Below are 21372 nucleotides of genomic sequence, written 5' to 3'. Positions count from 1 at the left end.
GCATCGTCAGAAAATCTACAAACAACAAATGCTGGAGCGGGTGTGGAGAAAAGGGAACCCTCTTGCGCTGTTGGTGGGAGTGTAAATTGATACAGCCACTATGGAGAACACTATGGAGGTTCCTTAAAAAACTAAAAATAGAATTACCATATGACCTAGCAATCCCACTCCTGTGTGTATACCCAGAGAAAACCATAATTCAAAAAGACACATGCACCCCAATGTTCATTGCAGCACTATTTACAATAGCCAGGTCATGGAAGCAACCTAAATGTCCATCGACAGACGAATGGATAAAGAAGATGTGGTACATATATACAATGGAATAATTCTCAGCCATAAAAGGGAATGAAATTGGGTCATTTGTAGAGACGTGGATGGACCTAGAGACTGTCATACAGAGTGAAGTAAGTCAGAAAGAGGAAAACAAATATCGTATATTAATGCATATATATAGAACCTAGAAAAATGATACAGATGAACCAGTTTGCAGGGCAGAAATAGAGACACAGATGTAGAGAACAAATGTATGGACACCAAGGGGGGGAAAGCAGGGGTGTGGGTGGTGGTGGTGGGATGAATTGGGAGATTGGGGTTGACATATATACACTAATATGTATAAAGTAGATTAACTAATAAGAACCTGCTGTAGAAAAAAGTAAATAAAATAAAATTCAAAAAATAAGAAAAAAAGAAATTATTTGTATTATTCTTACAGCTTTTCTTTTTTGTTGTTTTTTTAAATATTTATTTATTTATTTATTTTTGGCTGCGTTGGGTCTTCGCTGCTGCGCGCAGGCTTTCTCTAGTTGCGGTGAGCGGGGGCTGCTCTTCCTTGCAGTGCGCGGGCTTCTCATTGCGGTGGCTTCTCTTGTTGCGGAGCACGGGCTCTAGGTGCGTGGGCTTCAGTAGTTGTGGCGCGCGGGCTTAGTTGCTCCGCGGCGTGTGGGATCTTCCCAGACCAGGGCTCGAACCCGTGTCCCCTGCATTGGCAGGTGGATTCTTAACCACTGCGCCACCAGGGAAGTCCCAACTTTTCTTGAAGTCTGAATTTATGTCAAGCTAAAACTTAAATTTAAAAAGCTTAGAAGTGATCAGTTAACCCACCAGAGAGATGGTGTAGACTAGAGGCCTGAGGGCCAACCGTTAGAAAATATTCACAGTTGATGCATGGGTTTACAAGAGGCAACAGGACAGGAGTCTCAGGTACACACAGGCATTTGGGGAATGTTAACTGATATTTTGGTAAATTTCAAGTCAAAACTGGAGCCTCTTCCCAACAAACGACCTGTCTCCAATGACCCTCAAACCCGGCTTAGTGTGGCGGACACCAGCTGGTCCACTGAACTCCCTCTAGGTCCGCATTCAGAACCCAGACCACGAGGCAGAAAAACTGAGCATTGGAGGGCTCCTTTCCAGTAGAGCCAATTTGGAGAATGGATGGATGGATGGATGGGTAGATGGATGGGTGGATGGATGGATGGACAGTAGACATATGAGACTTAAGATATAAAAGGCTACTAAATACCCATGGTGAAAAAACTCATGTAAGTTAATGATAATTAGCAATATTAGTTGTTTTAAATAATTTCAGCCCAGACAGCAAAGAAAGCACTCTATAAAGTACAGTTCATCAGTGACCTGCTAAAATGAGAACGTTTAACTTGAATAGTCTAGTTGTGTGCTTCCCAATATGGTAGCCACTAACCACATGTGGCTACTGAGCACTTGCAATGTGGTTAGTCTGAATTGAGATGTGCTGTAAGTGCAAACTATACACTGGAATGTGAGGACTTAGCATCATAAAACAAAAACTGTGTACAATATCTCAATAATTTTTGGACTGATTACATGCTGAAATCATAATTTTAGATAGATTGGGTCAAATAAAACATATTATTCAAATTAAAGTCATGTTTCTTTTTTACTTTTTTAATGTGGCCACTAGAAAATTTTAAATTGTGTATGTGTGGCTCGTATTTATAGCTTGCATTATATTTCTAGTGGGAAGAACTGGCCTAGTTGATAAATGGCTTTGCAGGTTTTTGCTCAGATCTTACCTTCTCTTCAAGGTCCTTGCTGGCCACCCTATATAAAAGTGTACCCTTGAGGTAAAAGTCTTATACTCTGAGAACTATAGAACACTGATAAATGAAATGGAAGATGATTCAAAGAAATGGAAAGATATCCTATGCTCTTGGATTAGAAGAATTAACATTGTTAAAATGGCCATACTACCCAAAGCAATCTACAGACTTAATGCCATCCTTATCAAATTACCCATGACATTTCTCACAGAACTGGAACACACAATCCTAAAATTTATATGGAACTGCAAAAGACCCAGAATTGACAAAGCAATCATGAGGAAAAAGAACAAAGCTGGAGGCATAACCCTCCCAGACTTCAGACGATACTACAAAGCAACAGTAATCAAAACAGTGTGGTATTGGCACAAAAACAAACACATAGATTAATGGAACAGAATAGAGCCCAGAAATAAACGCACACACCTATGGTCAATTAATTTTAGACAAAGGAGGCAAGACTATGCAATGGAGAAAAGACAGTGTCTTCAGCAAGTGGTGTTGGGAAAGCTGGACAGCCTCACGTAAATCAACGAAGTTAGAACACACCCTCACACCATACACAAAAAGAAACTCTCAAAATAGCTTAAAAACTTAAATATAAGACGTTACGCCATAAGACTCCTAGAAGAGAACATAGGCAGAACACTCTCTGACATAAATCGCAACAATATTTTTTTGGATCTGTCTCCTAGAGTAATGGAAATAAAAGCAAAAATAAACAAATGGGACCTAATTAAACTTAAAAGCTTTTGCACAGCAAATTACAAACAAAATGAATTGGAATGGGAGAAAATATTTGCAAGCAATGTGACCAACAAGGGATTAATCTCCAAAATATACAAACAGCTCATACAGCTCAGTATCAAAAAAAAAAAAAAACAATCAAAAAATGGACAGAAGACCTAAATAGACATCTCTCCAAAGAAGACACACAGATGGCAAACAGGCACATGAAAAGATGCTCAATATTGCTAATTACTGGAAAAATGCAAATCAAAAGTACAATGAGGTATCACCTCACACCGGCTAGAATGGCCATGATCAAAAAATCTACAGGGCTTCCCTGGTGGCGCAGTGGTTGAGAGTCCGCCTGCCGATGCAGGGGACGCGAGTTCGTGCCCCGGTCCGGGAAGATCCCACATGCCGCGGAGCAGCTGGGCCCGTGAGCCATGGCCGCTGAGCCTGCGCGCCCGGAGCCTGTGCTCCGCAACGGGAGAGGCCACAACAGTGAGAGGCCCGCGTACCGCAAAAAAAAAAAAAAAAAAAAGAATCTACAAATAAATGCTAGACAGGGTGGTTCATTAAAAAACTCAAAATAGAGTTGCCATATGATCCAGCAATCCCACTCCTGGGCATATATCCGGAAAAGACAAGAACTCTAATTTGAAAAGATACATGCACCCCAATGTTCACAGCAGCACTGTTTACAATAGTCAAGACATGGAAACAACCTAAGTGCCCAATGACAAATGAATAAACATGTGGTATATATACACAATGGAATATTACTCAGCCGTTAAAAAAAGAATGACATATTGCCATTTGCAGCAACATGCGTGGACCTAGAGCTTATCATACTAAATAAGTCAGACAGAAAGACAAATATCATGTGATATCACTTATATGTGGAATCTAGAAAAATGATACAGATGAACGTATTTGGAAAGCAGAAACAGACTCACAGACATGGAAAACAAACTTATGGTTACCAAATGGGAAAAGGGTGGGGGAAGAATAAATTAGGAGTATGGGATTAGCAGATAAACTAACATATATAACACAGACAAGCAACAAAGTTCTACTGTATAGCACAGAGAACTATCTTCAATATCTTGTAATAAACTACAATGGAAAAGACTCTGAAAAAGAATAGTTGCTGTACACCAGGAACTAACACAACATTGTCAATCAACTATACTTTAATAGAAAAAAAAAAAAAGCACCTCCTAAGGAGAAAAAAAAACGTGCACCCTTACGTGACATCCCCCAACTCCCTTCCCTGATTTATTTTGCTTCAAGACACATCACCTCAAACATACGACAGTTTTTACTTGTTAATCTTGCCTATTGTTGGTCTCCCCCACTAGACTATCACCCATGAGGTTTTTTTCTGTTTTGTTCACTCTTGTATCCATGACACATCATTAACTGGCATAAGTTCTTTCACCTTGGGTATTTTTTTTCAACTTATTTATTTATTTGTTTTTATTTTCGGCTGTGTTGGGTCTTCGCTGCTGTGCACGGGCCTTCTCTAGTTGCAGCGAGCAGTGCGCGGGCTTCTCATTGTCGTGGCCTCTCCCGCCGCAGAGCATGGGCTCCAGGCGCACAGGCTTCAGCTGTTGTGGCTCATGGGCTCTAGAGCGCAGGCTCAGCAGCTGTGGCGCACGGGCTTAGCTGCTCCGCGGCATGTGGGATCTTCCCGGGCCAGGGATCGAACCCGTGTCCCCTGCATCGGCAGGCGGACTCCCAACCACTGTGCCACCAGGGAAGCCCCACCTTGGGTATTTAGTAGCCTTTTACATCTTAACTCTCATGTATCTGCTTATTCTTCCTTCCATCCATCTGTCCACCCATCTATCCCCATCCATCCATTTTCCAACAGTGCCTGGCACATAGTAGACACACATACAATCTTTGCTGAATCAATTTTTCAGAATGACTTCTGACCAGTTCCTGAATTGACCAGCATCCAAGTTCCAGTTTCACCCTGACCCCACCTTTCCTGCTGTTCAAGTGGCAGAGGAGAGGCAGCCCCATGCGCCCTCCTCCCTGCCCACCTGAGAAGGTCCACAGGAGAGAGAAGGGTCTTGGGTACTGCCCTCCTTTCCGACCCCCCTTTTTGCTTTGATTTCAAGGCCGAAGCTCTTTAATCTGTGTGAGGGGGAGGGAATAGATTCATTTTTCCAAAAGGCAGACAGTCATCAGGAACTATGTGGGCAGAGAAGCACATATACTTAAAAGTGCCAGAGCATTTCTCTTTTTTTCTTGGACTTGTCTCCCTTCCTCTTTGAGACAATCACTGAATTTTACCACTAGAAAAGATTTAAAGGTCATATTCTCCACTGGTCAAATCACATTCTCCAACTAGAACAATCCAATCCAATAAGAGGAAAATCTCAGAGAGCCCGCCATCCCTCTAGCCGGCCCCCCTCATTGTAGCCAAGGGAACCACGGGGCCCAGAGAGGGAAAGGGACTCATCCAAGGCCACACAGTGAGGCAGCAGAGCTGAGCCTGACACCCAGGCTGCCTCCCTCCCAGCCCAGGGTCTCCCGGACTCTGCATCCCCACGCTGGTCCTATTCCAGGACAGAGGGGGTGGTGGCCTGGCCCAGACAAGAGGTGGTCGGGCCGGAACCGAGAGAAACAGTCCCAGAGCTGGTGGCCGTGTGGGGATGAGCTGGGCAGCTTTTGTAATAAGCACCCCGTGAACCACAGGTGGCCAACACATTTCTGTGATTTGAAAACAAACAAATAGCCAAACTTGGCGAGTACTATGGTGCAAAAGCGTCTTCTAGACAAGACAAACTGTTACTCATTACAAAAATCAGGGTGGGGTGGCTTGTTTTTTTCAGAGTGAAAATTAGCAAATATGAAGTCAAAATGAAAACAGGCTATACGTTTAAATTAAAATCATTTCAAATAATAAGCCGCCAACGACCACGCCTCCAATTATTTTAAAAAATCCGGTTTATTTAAAATTAAGGGCAACAAAGGTATTTACTTTAGCTGAGACCAACTCGGATGCTGGGGACAGAAATGGGGACAAAAATTCCTTTTTTGGTAAAAGCTACTATCCGATTGCTAGAAATGAAAACCTCAGTCCTTTATTCTGCTGACGGCAGGCCCATCCCAGCTGGACGACTGTATGCTTCTTCTTCTGTAAGGGTCTGTGACCTACGGGGTGGGGCAAACAGGCCCCCAGGTGGGCTGACAGCAGGAGTGCCTGAGTCCTGGGCCAGCATGCTCATGTGCAAAACCAGGGATCTCTAAGGGAACTTGTGGTTTCCCCGTTCTTTGGCCCTACATAAATCCATATCCACTTTTTGTCTTTACCCAAACTTCCGGAAGTGTTCTTGTCTCTCTAACAGTCATAGCCACGACCTACCAAAGTGAAATGAAACCCCACGCTTTCAAGCCTCAGGTCATTTCAAAAAGAACAAATTATGATTTATGCTTTTCAAATACTGTAATTAACTTAGAGTTCGATTTGCAACTCAGACAACCATGAAATGGCAGAGGGGGAGGAGCCTTCAGACGTCCCTAGTCAATTCCTTCACTGCACAGATGGGGAAACCGAGGCTCCCAGCTGGACCTGGAGCACAGTTGACCGACAGGTCAACCCCCAGGTGAACAGCCTTCCCACTGTGGCACTAGGGACCCTCCCGGACTCGGAAATTTGGATGTAAACAGGGAATCTTCCAAAGGGCAAGGACCAACTGCCATACTTTCCGATTTAAGAAGCACCGTTGTTTCGGTTGATTATGTGACGATGCCTGAAATTGCCGGGTGGCGTCTGCTTTCCAGTGGCCTGCACGATTCCTTCCCCTCCAGGTTAACAATGAAGCTAAGACCGAGACACTCCAGCCAAGGACAGGAATGGGCACCACGCCACATGATGAGCCGGTACCCAACATGCATGTTCATCATCTCCACTGACCCAGCCCTGGCAAATCTGGCTGCTTTAACGAAAGAAAGAAAGGGTGGGGGGAACAGCTCAATCTGTCTGCAAGCCAGTTCAAAGCCAACCAGCACTCCTCTTTACAAAGGAGAGGGGAAGCCCAAGCTCCTAGCAACACACCTGGGGCTGTGGGGAGGGGATAAACAGCTCTACAGAGCCGCCGAGTGGCCAGGATCATCCTCTGAGGGTTCCAAAGGGCTTTCCAAACCTGCTACTGACTCTTGAGCTGACCCTGATGACTGGGGCATTCCCAGGTGAATCCGATGACGGGGTTGTATTTTTAAGAGGGGAAAGACACTATTCTGAGGACCCAGAGAGCCTGGAGGGAGCACAGGCCCCACAGGGGCCAAGGACGTGTCTTCTTGGCTGGCCCCTGACTTGTCATGTGACCTTGGGCAAGCACTGAGCCCTCCCAGGGCCTCAGTTTCGCCATCTGTGATTTACGGGCCCTCCTGGCCTCGCGAGGCAGATCCCGCTTAAGTGCCTGCAGGCTCCTCCTGAGGCTTCTCTCCAAGGAGAACACGATGCTCTTCTCCCTCAGGACACGGCCCTGGACAGATCCCAGGCAGGTCCACTACCCAGCTTTTCACCAGGAGCTGGTCAGACTTTGTTGGTGATTTGCGGGGGAGAGTCAAGGATCCACTCTGGCCTCCAGGTGTGACAGTACTGGACTGTGGAAAACTGAACCCAACCATTTGCCTTCTCAGATCCCGTTTGCTACCTTCCGTGGCAGGCAGATGTGGAGCTCCTCCAGGGCACCGGGCCGGGGACACACCCCCTAGCCCCACTCCAGAGCCAAGGAGGACCCCTAACCAGCTGTGGCCTCGGTTAACGGTCTAGATCCCAAGACACACATGCCCTTGCAGGGCCCTCCCAAGCCAGAAACTCTTTTATACTAGTTTGCTTGGGTGTAACTTACGTAAGGTCAAAGAAGGAACAAAAGGACTGTTCTCATCTAAAGAGACCTGCCTTTCTTCTGTTTAATTTCTCGGGCCAGAGGGTAAGTCAGCAACCCAAGAGTGTGGCCGAGCTTGCCGTGTGCACGACGGTCTCTCCAACACCCTCTAGCTGGAATCTCCCGCGATGCCACTGCACCAATTGCAAAGCGCACTGTTCTTCCCACCACGGCACAGCGTTTCTGGCCGTGTGGTAACCGGCGGTGACCCCGCAATCTGGCAGAGCCCAAGGCCCCATGCTGAGGTGTTCTTAACCTGTCTCTTAGGATCCCTGAGGGAACCATGAATGGACTTCTAGAAGGGTCTATGAGCCCCTGCAATTAGACACAACATTGCACGTAATTCGCAAAGAAGTCCGTGACCCACAAAAGGCAAAGAGCTGCCCCTGCTCCGGAGAGACAGGAATCAGTTTTGTTATGATCTGGGGCTCAGGAGACCAGCTAAGGTCGGCTTTCCTGAAATCAAGCTCAGAAAAGGCTTGGCAGCCAGGTGATCCGGGCCGTGTTCCAATCTCATGGACAGAACCAGCTTTACGTGGGCATGATGCCACTTGGGGGGGGCCAGAGGCCCTCCCTAACCCTTGAACCCCTCCTACCTGAGCACTGAAGAGCACATGCTCTCCAAGGCATGGCAACCCTTACATACCATAATCCAAGTCAGAGGTTCCAGATTCTCCCAAGTAAGGGAGTCACATTAAGGCACACAGGGCTGAGGATGGTGCCTTTGCAGCTAAGGGCGAGGGGACAGGTCTAGGACCCACGAAGGGAAAAATGGGGGGACTGAACCCAACGAGTTTGCTCAGAATTTTGCAAAGGGCCAACCCCAGGGCATGACTGAAAAGGCCAGGCAGCCTGTCCTCAGCCATGGGGGGAACAAGGGCTGCAGACCTAGCCCTTTCTGTCTGGGTCCCGCCTTCCAGAAAGGATGGGCTGAGGATACTAAGAGAAACAATGTCAGCATCTTGTTCTGGACTCCTGGCACAAAACGTGCTCTAAAAGGCAAAGTGTCTCTCCTTTCTGGGAGGAAATGAAGAGCGATCATGCCTCGAAGGCCTCCTGCCCCGGGTCTGAGAAGCCAGACTCTCCAGCCACCCCGGGGTGGGGAATGGGCCTCTGCCTGCCACAGACTGCCACAGTCGCTGCCGCTGTTTGGGGAGGGCTGCTGCTCCCGCGGGGGTGGGGCGCAGGGAGGAGGAGGGAGAGCAGCCTGCTTGGAGAATCCCTGTAGCTTAATCTTGCAATTTCACCGTCGCTGCGCTCTGAACGGGTTCTGCCTCGGGAGCAGGCCCTCGGGAGGCTCCAATTCGATAATGGCCTCACCTCTACTGAGGGTCCAGACCTCGCCACCTTGCCCTATTAGCGGGCAGGAAGCGCTTCCAGGCAGGGCATTAGTCACGCTCCAAAGGCAACACACGGGCCACGTGTCGGGAGCCCTGGCTGCCCCAGTGGGATTGATGTGGTGACACTCTCCCATATTTTCAGGGCTCATTTTGAGGGCTGCGAGGACCACGATAATAATATACAATCATAGCACATAACCATAATACTCTGTACCCCATTGCTGGGGGATCACTAGAAACAACCAGATTGTTCACTCTCATTCGAACGTCGGCACCATTATTTTAACACCAAGTGTGTCCGATTTGACTCCGTATCCCCCCCAGACGAACTTGAGAGAGGCGGCGAAACGAAATGGCATACATCTTTGAGCTTTTGTTACAACATGTTTGTGCAGCAAACTGCGAAGAAAATGTAGTAATTAGAGGTTAAGTTAATCCTTGACAGACAAGCGGCTTAGAAACGCCCTCCGCCCCAAACCCAGCATAAGGCACGACAGTCTTTGAGAATTAGACACGCAAAGCATGTGACGCTGGCAACTGCACCGAAACTACTCTCCCACTTAAAATTCCGAGGTCGGCGCTGCAACTTCCAGAGACAGATCTTGACACTGAGATCTCATTAAGAGCAAAACCCAAACAACCGTCGCCACTGCCAACAGAGCCCACCCAGCCAAGCCCTGCAAGGGGCTGGCGGCCCAACTCTCTGTCAGCAACTTGAAAACAAGACATGACACACGCCTTTCGGAGGCACCAAAGCCTGGGCCCCAGTCTGATCCTTCATTTACAACCTCCGATTTCAACTGGTTCTAAGCTTTGGCTTCTGATGCCAGCATGCCCCTCCGCCATCCTAACAATGCTAAGCAAAGCACACACTGATCCGGGGCAAATCACGTTACCCCACAATTAAACATGGTCCTTCTCCACGTGCTACATCTCCTGTCATATCTGCTCTTCCTCAAAAAGGGAAGCCCGTGTGCCCACAGCATGGGTGCCAAGTGGGCATTCTGGACCCAAGTACTTGACTGAGAGCAGGAGACCGGGGTTCTATCTCCTTAGGGCTCCCCTCACTGTGTCTCCTCAGGAAACTCGGGCCCCCTCTCTGGGCCCTACGCTTTCCCTTGTAAAGTCACAGGGCTTTACTCCTGCAGCTTGAAAATTCTTTCAGCATCTGAGTATGTAGGTGCCTTGCTTCATCTATGCCCACTATGTGCAGGAACTCGGGTCGGCTGGCTACTGGGCCCGCGAAAAGGAAGGCAAAGCTGGATCTCCTCCCCCTCGCCCTCCATCTCACATGGGGGTTTCAGGTTCAAAGGCTGGGCAAAACAGAAAAGCACTGTTAAGGATGGGGGAGGGGGACTCGGGACAACTGGACAGAGGACCTGAGATTGTCCGAAGCATTCAGGATGACTTGACTTGGTTTTTGTCCTGTCTTCAGTTCCCAAAGGCCCACACGTCCCCTCCAAAGAGGGAAGGCACCAGCCGGGGCCACCAGGCCCTCCTGACGTAGATGCCATTCACTATCTCAGGCCCCGCGGCGTCCAGTGGCTTCTTCTAGAATCAGCAGAAATGTGTCCCTGTGGCCTCGAGTCCGGGTACTTCCACAGGTGGAGGAAAGGGGGGAGCACGCGACGAAACCCCACGATCGGCCCCATCCTCCTCTAGGCCTCGTGGAACAATCCTCAGCCTTAAGAAAGTGGCATTTCCCAAACCGCACTTAATGGTTATTTACTGGGCAGAGCCAGCAGCAGGGCACACCGGGAGGGGAAGGTGTCTGGGACCCCACCTGGAGGCTGGGACTGGGCTGTATGTAAAGGGGCACTGTGTGCGCCAGGGTCAGAGGGCAGCCGGGGCGGGACTTAAGCCCTGTATCTGGAAGCCGTCCCTCTGCAGAGCCCACAGTCAGCAAAGCCCCTCACCGTGCCTCACTCCGGGGGAGCTTTCTGGGCTGTGACAAATCTGATCGCTGTGGAAATTATGAAGAGGTCAGATTTTAGGTGGGGGGACTTGAGGCCCTAAGGAAACTGGAGAGGTTCTGTGAATGGGGAGAAAAAGGAAAGCAATGGGGTGGGGGAGGGAGGGAACCCAACTCTTTTTGCTTCCATCCTCTCCCCCTGCAGAAAATGCTCCTGGGGCTTCAGTTGCCCAGGCTGGTCATTTGTGAGCAGGACCCCACTGGGACCGTGCATCGAAATCCTCCCAGGTAAACAGTGTAACACAGGCCACTCCCCTCATCCCCACAGGGACCCGCCCCAGAGTCGCTGCCCCGAGGGCTCCCCGCTGTTCCTCCTTTGCTACATTTGCAGATGAAATGATGACACCCTGATGACAGAAACAAGTAATAAGCACTGCCATAAAATCCCGTCAGGTTCATACAGATTTATGAAGTTTCTCTCCTCAAAGTCTGGAAGATGTTTCAGGACTCAATGTCTGAAAAATCAGACTCTTCCAACCGAGCTTCGTGATGCTGCTTTCCTGCCGTACAGTTGACTGCTGCTGCCTAGGTTACCTCGGTGGCTGGCGTTGTGAGAGGTGTATGATGGGAATTGGTTTATTGTGCTGATCCATAGTAACTGACTCCTGTTCCCCCATCATTTATCTCCCTCCCCAGCACATCTGGGTCGGTCTATTCACACTCTCAGCATTCTATCTGCTCCAACAAACACTCAGCCTTTTCTGCTTGGATAAGGAGATTTTTTAGTTACATCCATTATATGTGTATCAACATTTATGGCAGCAAGATAATTGCTAAAGAGCTCAGAGGATAAAAGGTCCTCCTTCATAACGTCTACCCCCCACCGTCCGTTTAAAAAAAAATCAATATTAACATCAAGCAGGACAGTGGCAGATTCTTGCGTGGCTGCTGCATCCTCCAAGTTGGTAATGTGATTTTTAAAAAATACCCAGGTGAACTAGGAAGAAAAGGTTCAGCAGTGGGTTCAGAGCCCCAGTGGGGCACATGTGTGGAGAGGGAAGCCCTTTTTGTCCTTGAAACCTTTGCTGAATAACTGCAAAGCAGCAAATCTGTTCTATATTAGATGAGTCCTTTGGAAACATGCCAGTCTAATTTCAGAGAGTTTGGATCCCGTTATCCGGAAACCAACGCGATGATGAGAAGGCCTGCCGTCAGTAGGTCCTGAGACCACCGGATGAAGGGTACAGGACAGGAAGCCCTCGGGGTTGCTTCCCAGCCTCCTCCATGCAGCCTTCTGGGTTAGATGTTCACATGGGTGAAAGATACAGAGAGGGAACAATTCCGACTTCTATGTCGTTTGGATTGGCCTTCTGTCCTTGTTTCCTCCTCCCTCTTCTCGCTGCCCCTCAAAATCTCAGTCCCATTCCTTTGTCTATCTAGCTGCTTTCCCCGACAGCATTTCAGTTTCCCAGAAAATGACGATTCCATTCACAAATCACCGTATGTTAGAGCTGGAAGGGACTCGGACTCCGAGGTCATGGTGGTAGGGGGACAAGGAGGGAGGATTGACTTGCCCAAGACCACTGTGCTAATTAGTTGGGAGAGTGTTCTAGAACACAAGTTTCCCAGCTCCTAGGCTCATTATCTCTCCGATGCAGCGTTGCAGAAAGAAAAAATCAGAATCGTAAAAAAGTTTACTGCAGATAGGAAGCCCCCTTAAAGGAGGAGAGTGGTTCTACTGTCAGGAGGACCACTTGCCTAAGATCAGTTTCTGCCCATTTCAGAAGCCTAAACAGCAATTGAGTTTCCTAGGGATGATCTATTAACAGGTGCATTTTAAGCCTTTAGGTGATCCACTTAAAAGGGGAAAAAAATGATATTAAATGTGCTGGCCGAGCTTGACAAAACACCTTTCCTTAGCGAAAAGAATCAGTAACAGTAAATCTCCTACCTTAAGATGCAGTGAATGTATGGCCCCGCTCCCACCCAAGCAACAGGCTATTTCCTGGTTGAGTTTAAAACTTCAATGACGTTCCTGTTTCAACCCACACATCTGTGTCACTGTCAGCGTCAGTGGCAGGAAAACAGACGAAGTCACCCTTTGCTAATGATTTCCTAACATGGAATTTCCTCGTATCTCCTCAAGCCTTTCTTCTTCCAATGCCAAACTGTTTTTTTCTCCCCCTTCTCAAACACACTGTACTGAAGGAAAACTGAAAATGGTCACAGCCGGAAGAGGATGATTTTTAAGGAGATCTTATAAGGAAGAGCTGCAGCTCTCTGTGATATTTTTAAGGGGTGGGGAGAGAACTGCTAGTTTTTCTAAAGCCAGTACCAACAAAACAGAGACTTCCTCCTGGGCATCTGGGAATCTCTCAGCCTGGCTCTCTTTCCCTTTGCCCGCCTCCTTCCCAAGTTCCACTCTGGGCAACTTTCGTACAACAGTGTGGAAGGAAACACACTCAAACGCTGGAGGCACGCGTGGGGTGAGGCCAAGGCAGCCCTCAGGGCAGGGGACCAGCTTTGGAGAACTACCAAAGCACAAAGCAGTATAGGAGCCCGTCACGTTTCTGCTCTGGAGACTATCCTATTTAATATGCAAACTGGTCATCAAGAGAAAAGAGGGCTGTTACTTTAAGGGGAAGACGCTGATTAGCTGCTCTGGCTGGCAGCAAACAGCTGGTCTGTCCGGCAGGTTCAAGGCCATTTCAGCTTCTCTCTTATGGAGGCACCATATGTTCCATCTCGCACATCAGCAGCTTTATTTTCCAATGATCTTGTTCCAGAAGGGAAGCACAAAGGGGGAGGAGAAGGTAGAGCCCACAGTTTACCCTTTGAGTACTTTCTTGTGGTTTCAGATGCAGTTGGGATGTGTGTGTTTCGAGGTGGGGGGGGGGGGGAGTTAACGCTTCCCCTTCTGTTCCAAAGACCAGAGAACAAATGTTCGACCAGCACTTACGAATACCCTCCAGAGATCGGAGGAGAGCGGAGTAGGGGAAAGATATGTGAAAAGGCACACAGACTGTGTCGCCGGGAGATTAAATGGGAAGAGGGGGTGGAGCTGGCGAGAGACCGGGAGGAATTTGACTTCGCTCAGGAGACCTACCAGTCGAGTTTGGGCCCCGCCCACTTCTCCTTATTTGTCAATTTTTCTTATTGTCAGTATTCCCCTTCCGAACAAACTTTGCAAGTAGAGAGGCGGACCGGTCCGGGGGGCGGGGGCGGGGCCGGCCAGGCCGACAGGCTGGCTAAAGGTTACTCCAAACATCATGTTTAACATTCCTCCGCGCAAGTCCGAGTTCCCGCAAGTTTGGGGGGCGGGGCAGGTGTAAGGGATAGGGGCCGGCTGAGTCCTCACTCCAGCTAATGCCGGGAACCCGTGGGTCCTGGACACCCTCAAGTGCAGGGCCTTGGCTCCGTCAGAGGCGGTGGGCTGATGCACGTTCCGGAGGTGCATCCTCGTCCCTACCGCTTGCCCGAGCTACACGAACCTCGGAGGTGGCAGTTCCAACGCCCTCCCTCCGTGCAAACAAAGAGGCCCCGCGGAGCGTTTGAGCCCCTGTGTAGGGGGCGGGGGGCGGCACGAGGGCGCGGGAGGAGGGAGGAGTGCAGCCGCGGGGTGGCGTTAGCCTCAGAGTCGCCGCCGTCGTCTCAGCCGTCGTCTTGGCCACCGGCAGGTGCGACAGCCGCCCTGAGTCTAGGCGGCGAGGGGCGCGGGCTGCAAAGCGAAACCGAGGAAAGAGCGCCCCCTATGCCCGCGCCCGGCGAGCGCAGCGGCGAGCGGCGTCTGCCCAAGCCGCCGAGCGTGCGCCGCCTCTGGCCTCCGCGCCGGCCCGCTAGCCGAGCCGCCCGCCCAGCCGTCCGGGTCGCGGGGGCCCCGGGTGTCCACCGCCCGGCTGCCGGGCGCGCTGCAGGCGCCAGGAGCCGGGGGCTCCCCACTCCTTCTGGGGTTCCTGCGGAGGGGCTTCGAGACCCAGCCTCCGCCCCACCGCCTACACTTGCCCTCCTGTCCCGGGCGGGCGGCTCGCCCCCGCCCCCTGCCTCCGCGTCCCTTTCCCCTTCCCTCTCTCCAGCCTCCAGGGAAACAAAGGGGCTTTTTATAAAGCGGATTGTCGGCGGCAGCAGCGGCGGCGGGGGTGGGAGGGAGGGGGGAATCTATAAAGACACGAAGAGGTGGAGTGGGGGAAGAAGCTGCGCGGCCTCCGGGAGCCCCGAGCGGCGGCGGCGGCGGCCGGGAAGCCCCAGCGGGAGCGAGGCCGACACCACCCGGCCCGTGGGCACCCGGGAGGCGGCCCGCGCCTGCGGAGGGCTGGGCTGCCCCGCTGCGATGCTGCCCTCCGGCTTGCCGCAGCCCGGGAACGGGATCGCCCGGCCGCGGGGCCCGGGCCGGCGGGGGCGGCGCGATCCCCGCGGGGGTCTCCCCCGGGAGACTCGGGCCCTCTTCCCAACCGACTCTTTCGAAATTGCTCAGGCTCGGGGAAGACTTTGCGTCTTTGTTCCAGCGCGGCCGCCTCTCGTACGCCCGGCTCGCTCGCCCTCACAATGTCCCGGAGGCTGGCCTTGGTTGGCTACCCGCAAAGGGCACGTTCGCCGTGGGGACGGCGCCCTGGGGCGGGAGGGGGGGATTCCTCCCGCTGCCAAAAAACGACAAGCCACCCCGGCAAGTGGAGTCGCTTCTCTCCACCTCCCTCAGCCATCCTGTGCTCCCGCCCGCGCACACACTCCCACCCACACTCGGGGTGTCCCGCTCGGCCGCACCCAGCTGCAGAAGCGCGGCGGGGCGAAGCCCCCGGCCCGAAGTGCGTCTGTTTGCTCAGGTTCCCGACGACTTCAGGGCAGTTTTCTGCAAGCTAATCCTATTAGTGTCTGCTCAGTCCGAATTTAATCAGGGATCAAAATCAGACCGTATGGCCAGCTTTCCAACCGGCTTCGGACACGCTGCATCGGGACGGAGCCTGGCCGAGCCAACTGGCCGCCGTGAAAAGTATTTGGCGGCGCTCCGGGGGGCTTCCCGCCCGCCCTCGCTGGCGCCGGGCGCCGGGCTGTGCTGCCGCTCCAAGGCCTGGGAGCTCGGGGCGCGGGGGCGCCGGGAGCTCCGGGCAGGAGCCCAGTCGGGGCTGCCTCGAGCCGCCAGCTCTGCTCGGGGCTGCTCTGCAGAGGAGAATTTGGCAGGGGAGGGAGCGAAAGGCGGCGGGCTCGGCGCGCGCACACTCCACACTCCCGCTCGGTGGCGGCAAACTGGGTACGGGTGGGGTTGGGGGAAATCCTGCGCCCAGCGCCCACTGCCGACTGGCCCGAGCTCTGGGAGCCGGTATGCGAAGGCAGCGTCGCCGGTGGCATCCGGGCTGCGAGCGGCCCGGGGTGCGCCGGGTCAGAAGCGGGAGCCTCCCGGTAGCCCGGCGCGGCCGGGGGAGCCCTCGTGGCCCGCGCCCCTCTGCCTTCCCTCCTCGGTACTCGACTGCCCCTGCCCGATTCCAGACGCCCGGCGGGCGCCGGGGTGCAGGCACAGGCCACAGTCCCGGGCGATGCGAGCTGCGCTCAGCTCGGCCCAGCCAGTCCGAGAAGGGGGCGACCACGCGCAGCGCCAGGTGGGCCGTGTGCTCGGAGCAAACTTCGGGGTCCCCCGGCTCTCAGTATCCCCGGGCCCGCGCTTCTCCGCGACGGGGACCACAAGTGCGGGCCACAAGTGCAGCCCGGCGCCCCCAGAGCAGTCGGACCTCCCGCGCCCGCCCTCAGCCTTACCGTGCTGCGGAGCTCCCGCGGCGGCGGCGGCGGCGGCGGGGGCAGTGCCCGAGGGGCGGGCGGCCACCGGCGCGGGCAGCCTGGCCTCCGGCGCCCGCCGAGCGGCCCGGCCCGGTTGCAGATCACCTCTGGCTAGCGGCCGGTGCCCCCGCGCCCACCCGCCTCCGGCCGCTTCAGCTCGCAGCCAAGTTCATGCCGGCGGCGCTGCAGCGGCGGCCTCAATCTGCTCGCTCCATTCCCACCGCCCGGCTCCGCGCCGCGCGCCCGGAAGGTGGAGTTTCGGGGGTTTAAGTTACTGATAGGCATTTCTCACTGCTGTGTCACTCGGGGAGGAGGAGACACGCACGCCGCACACTCACACACCCTCACACTCGCGGCGACGAGCGGCTCTGGCCTTAAAGGGGAAGCCACGCCGCCCCGCCCGCGACCCCGCCGGCCCCGAGCCCCGAAACGCCGAGTTTCCAGGCCCGGAGGGGGGCCGGGGTTAGCAGAAGCGCGGCGGCCGCCTGAGGGGCCTACCGGGCCCTCCGGCCACTCTTTGGAAGGGAGGGCGGCCGCAGGCTGGCTTCGCCGCGGTTGCCTCGTTTCTCCACTCAACTCGAGCCCGGGCAGCCGGGCAGCAGCGGGAGGGAAGGAAGGGGCACGGGCGCACTCACCTCGGTGGCTCCGCACGCAGCAGGAGGCGGTCGGTGCCTTGGGTGGCAGGTGGGCCGCCTAGACGGTGCACTGCTGGCGAGAGGCGACAGCGGGGTGACCGTGCGCCCCCGAGCACGAGCGGATGGAGCTCGCCCGCGGGCTGCAGGCGGAGCCCCGCGCGCTCGGGAAGCCGGCTCACGGCAGGTACACTTCCCGCTTCTGGGCCGAGCGAGCTGGTGAGCGGCGCGCGCCCCTGACGGCCGCGGAACGAGCAGGGAGAGCGGGAGAGCCAGCACTCACCGGCGACAGGGCCGGAGAGCGCTCCAGACGGCCCGAGACCGAGGGAGACGAGAGACAGGGAGAGACCGAATCCCCGAGAGGCCCTGGCGAGAGAGAGAAAGAGAATGAGAGAGATGGCAGCTCCCCGAGGGACCCCCGATCGTCACGCGGACCGGGGTGTCCGCGTCCAGTAGCCAGTTCCATCCCCCCTCCCCCTTTTCCCGTCCTCGGCAGAGACCGACCTCGAGCAGCGGCCGGGCCTCCTCCCCCTCGCCCCGGAAGGGTGCTCACCTTCCGCGGGCGGCTGCGGGCAGAGGAGCGCCGGTCTCACGGCCGCCGCGTCTGCCCGCTGGCTCCCGCCCAGACGGCCAAGGCGGCCCGCTGTGACGGCAGTGGGGGCCCGGGCTCTCAGGTGGCGACTGCCGAGCTGCACGCGCCCCGCCGGTCCCACGGCCGCCGCGTCTGCCCGCTGGCTCCCGCCCAGACGGCCAAGGCGACCCGCTGTGACGGCAGTGGGGGCCCGGGCTCTCAGGTGGCGACTGCCGAGCTGCACGCGCCCCGCCCCTGGCCTGGCGGCCCCCGCCCCCCGCCGGGCCCCCGCCCCCTCCTCCTCCGTGCACTCCCCCGCCCCCCGCCCCCGCCCAGGTGCGGACCCTGTCTGTGCCGCCCGCCGGGGAGCCCGGGCGCGCCAGCCAGTCTCCCGCCTCTCTGGCCTCGGGCAGGCGGAGCCCCCGCGGGAGCTGGGCCGGCCTGGCCGCTCGCAGCGCGGGGTTATCCCGGGGCAGACACCTGCGGCTCCTGCAGGAACACGGGTTCCTCGTGAGCTGCCCGGCGGCGAGCCGGGGCGCGCCGTCCTCCCTCCCTGCCCGGGCGCCGAGGCCGCTGGCTCCTCTCCCCGTCTCCCCGGGGGCTGGCCCGCGCCCCTCCTCCGGGGTCCCCAACCGGGCTGCGTTTCCTAACCTGCGCTTCCCGGGCGGCGGCAGCGAGCGAGCTCAGCTCGCGGACGCCGCGTCCGGTCCGACAGCAGCAGCGCCGAGCGCAGCCCCAGAGCGGGCTCCGGGCTCCCGCCTGCACCTCTGAGGAGCGACCTGTCACCAGCACATCTGGTCACACTCGGCCGAGCTGCGGGCCGGGAATAAAGGGGTGGGCCAACCGCCCACGCGGCCCCTCCTTCCCTCCACGCCCACGCCCTCGGGCCGCGGGAAGCGCGGGGCCCCCTCCCAGAACCGAGCGAAGTCCTTTCGTGGGCTGCGTAGGCGCGACGGAGCCGGGCGCTTGCCTCTGAGCGTTTCCCCGAGTTTCCTGACTGAGGAGCGGCGTCCGGGCCCCACCGCGGGGCACAGGTGTCGACTCCTGCTCCGCGGCCCTGGTCGCGGGGCGAGCGCGGCCCAGCGGGCGCGGCGGGGATCCGCGGCTCAGCCGGGCTACTGGGAAGGAATCCACCTTGGCCGGGCCCAGCCGGGGCTGCCCTGGAGAAGGCCAGCGGCCAGGAGAGGGTATTGCTCTCCGGTGACTAAACTGATCGCAGCCCTCACCTTCACTCCCGACAAGGCCGCGATGGAGTCGCGGTCCCCGGCCTGCTGGGCCCCTGCGGGGAGCGGGGGTGGTCATCCTAGAGCGAGTTCGTGTCGGCCGGCTTCCCGCGGGCCGAGGGCGAGTTCGTGTCTTGAAGGGAATCGGATTAAACAAAACGGAACCAGGGATAACTGTGTCTATTACCGAGCATGGCCCAGGGCTTTTAAAATTTGATTCCCGCCCGCCTCAAAGTGCACTGGTCCCAGAGGTGGAAAATGGGGATCTGTTCCCAGAAACCTTCACTCCACCCTCGTGTCCCTTCCCGTCTGCTTCCCCAGTGGAGCGGGTGATGCCCACTCCCCCCGTGGGTCCTGGGAGCCTGTGAGATCACAGCCGCACTTGTGCCAGAGGATCAACGGCCCGTTTCGCACCACCACCTGGATGGCTGCCGGACATCTTGAGCTCCACGCAGTCTGAGCTGAGCTCCTGGTCTTCTCCGAAACCGGCTTCTCCCATGCTCTGCCACCCAAGCTCATGATGGCTCCATCCTGCAAACTGCCCAGGCTGAATTCTCTAAATTTCTTTTTCTCTTTTGCTCACACCCCACATCCAGAGAAGCAGACAGTTCTGTTGTCTCCATCTTCAAGATGCATCCACACTCCCAGCCTTCCGCCCCCCCCCCCCCACCCCCCGTCCACTGCTACCCTCTGGGCTCAGGCACCAGCATCTCCCACCTGGATTATTCCAGAAGCCACCTAACAGGTTGCCATTTCCTACCTCCCTCACGCTCCCCTCCCCACCCCAGTATGGCCTCTGTTCTCTGAGCGCCCGCAGCGGCTCCTCTGTAAACTAAAGTGCTTCTGGTGGCCTAGCAGACATGCCCCCATTCCCCCACCTGGATGACATCATCTTCCTTCTTGCCCTCGCTCTTGCCCAGCTCCAGGCCTCCTGACTCTTCCTCAACACACCAGGCGCATCCCTCCTTAGGGCCTTTGCACTGGCTGTTCCCTCCGTTGGAATGCACTTTCCCAGATATCCCCTGGGCCAGCTCCCTCATTTCCTTTCATCTTGACACAAACGTCACCTGGCCAACCTATGTAACAATTCAAAGCCCCACACCCATCTCTGGCACTTCCTCTCCCCTCCCCTGCTTTGTTTTCTCTTTAGTACTTAATGCTAGCTGACCTCCACTATAGGTTAGATCCCAAGAGGGCCAGGATCAGTGTCTGTTTTGCTCACTGCTGTATTCCTAGCTCCTGGCACGGTACCTGGCAGGGAATATCTGCTCACTGAATGTTAGTAGAATTCTATTTTCCTGGAACTTTTCAGGAAACTCTGGGGGCCGCAGGATTGTATACATACGCTGGGGAAGGGGCCCATAGCTGTCATTACATTTTCAGGAGGTTCGTGATGTCCTTAAGAAGGATGGAGGTCAGGCAAAGAGCTTTACATTCGCATGATGAAACCAGTCTCAGGTCGTGTCACCAAGGGGCACTGTGGCCCAGATGTGTGATTCTTTCAGTTACCGTTGGAAACAGAGGTTCCCTTCTAGTTGTCGCCTTGGGTATTCCCAGTTTGATGGAGGAATGGGAGAGGAGGCCAGAGACAGTGAGGGTGAGGGCTTTGTTCTCATCGAGTAGACTGGCTGTGAGACCCTTCTGTCACTCCAAATGTGGACCAGGTCTGGAGCTAACAGCTCCCTCCATGTATCAGGGTGTACCATGTACTTTACCTGCATGAGTCCACGTACCCATTGTGGTGTTAGCCACTGTCATCTCCGTGTTCTCGATGAGGAAATGGGGGGCTCGGAGAGGCTCAGGGGCATGTCCCGGGTCAAGCCGTAAGCAACTGGGCCTCAAAGCTTGGGCTGCTTCCACCTGCCACGTGGCCACTCGTGTTTAGCATGTGCAGCCCTGGCCAGCGGGTCCAGGCAAGGAAAGGAATCCCACAGGTTCTCCGGGGGCTGCCCTTCTCCTGGGGGAATCTCCTGGCCCTGTTGCTGCCGGGCTGCCAAGCAAAGGGTTGGGCTTGGGCTATGGGGGTCCAGGAGTACCACACTGGCCTTGGCGTGGTACTTTGGTCTGACCCAAACCTGGAGCTCAAGAGATTTAAAAACCACCAGCAGCCACCTGTCATTCATAGGCACAGTCCTGTGAACATACACGAAGTTTTCCCAAGTTTATGTGACAGATGTTGGGACCTTAACTGGGCAGCTTCTGGAATTC

General features: G+C 54.9%; 1 protein-coding gene across 4 annotated transcripts in view; it reads right to left on the bottom strand.

Moving 5' to 3' along the window:
- MAMLD1 (mastermind like domain containing 1) overlaps positions 1-17963 on the bottom strand; it is a 122174-nt gene extending 104211 nt beyond the window's left edge. For 2 of the 4 annotated variants that reach the window (XM_055081663.1, XM_055081664.1), the window contains exon 1: positions 17374-17398. The gene's annotated coding sequence lies outside the window, so the exon portion shown is untranslated. Of the gene's footprint in view, positions 1-17373; positions 17460-17653; positions 17737-17923 lie in introns of those variants that run through there. The other 2 variants (XM_055081662.1, XM_024116722.3) reach the window with 2 other exon arrangements.
- Positions 17964-21372: the final 3409 nt, after the last annotated feature.

Source organism: Physeter macrocephalus, chromosome 21 (assembly GCF_002837175.3).
Source record: "Physeter macrocephalus isolate SW-GA chromosome 21, ASM283717v5, whole genome shotgun sequence".
In the NCBI taxonomy this organism is placed as follows: domain Eukaryota; kingdom Metazoa; phylum Chordata; class Mammalia; order Artiodactyla; family Physeteridae; genus Physeter; species Physeter macrocephalus.
The sequence above is the reverse complement of the archived record's forward strand: the minus strand, read 5'-3'. Positions and strand labels throughout refer to the sequence as shown.